Source organism: Citrus clementina, unplaced genomic scaffold, assembly GCF_000493195.1.
Source record: "Citrus clementina cultivar Clemenules unplaced genomic scaffold, Citrus_clementina_v1.0 scaffold_8, whole genome shotgun sequence".
NCBI lineage: Eukaryota > Viridiplantae > Streptophyta > Magnoliopsida > Sapindales > Rutaceae > Citrus > Citrus x clementina.
In genome coordinates this window covers 9,353,622-9,354,872 of record NW_006262022.1, presented here as the reverse complement: position 1 = coordinate 9,354,872, position 1,251 = coordinate 9,353,622, and positions in this window count along the sequence as shown.

Sequence of the window (1,251 nt, the reverse complement as noted above, 5' to 3'; positions counted from 1 at the left end):
AGGAGTACACAATTTGGATGCATTGACAGTATTATCAGCCCAAGTAACCGCATTGATAAATATGGTAAAAGTGATGACCACCAGCAACAGTTAACCAAGTTGCTGAAGTCTCTTGTGTTTATTGTAGAGAGGGGCATCTATATGATAATTGTTCTGGGAATCAGAGCTTTAGTCAACTATGTGGGCAATTTCAGCAGACAGAATCAGAGCAATCCATATTCAAACACCTATAACACTGGATGGAGACAACACCCAAAATTTTCATGGAGTAATCAGAATCAGCATGCTGCAGTATCTAGTGGACAGAACAGGCCTGCTCAACCACCTAGTTTTCACTAGCAAATTCAAGGGCAAAGAAACACCAGTAATGATCAATTTAGTTCCTTTGAAACTCTAATTAAGGAGTATAGTGTGAAGAATGAAGCAATGGTCCAAAGCTAAGCTGTATCTTTAAGAAACTTGGAAAATCAGATTGAACAATTTGCTATAGCATTGAGTAACAGACCTCACGGCAGTTTACCAAGCAATACAAAAGATCCAAGGAGAGAAGGAAAAAAACATTGCAAAGTGATTAACTAAAGGTCTGGAAGGGATGTTCATATTCCAGTTGAAGTACCAAAAAGAAGAGTGGAACTTAATTCAACTCAAGAGGAAACTCAATTTGAAGAAGAGCCACAACAACCCATTTTCCAGCACACTAGTGAGAGTAGTGTTGAGTGCTAGAAAATGTATATTTATAAAGGGAAAAATCGTCATTTTACACTCCAAGTTCCACTAACATCCCTACTTTTATGTATTTAAGTCCCTTGTGATTTAATTATCCGTATTTTATTATAATTAAGCATTTTATATATATTTAGGGGGCATTAAGGTTATTTTACAATGAACGAGAGATCAGATGGAAAAACGGACAGTAATTCCAAACTTAGGACAACCGAAAACCTTAGGAGGAGCAAAAAAAGATAAATGACATTGTTCACATATACGGTACTGTTCATGATACTGTTATCGACTCTGTTCACATATACGGTACTGTTCATGATACTGTTATCGACTCTGTTCACATATACGGTACGCTGACGTGGCACTAATCGATGAAGTGGCATTGACCGATGACATGACAGCATTCGATTGGACGAATGATGTGGCATTGACTGCTTGTGTGGCAGTATGTTAGTGGACCGGAAAACATGTGTACGGTACATGCATATACACGGAATGACAGCCCTGATGATGTGTTCTATCCAATCA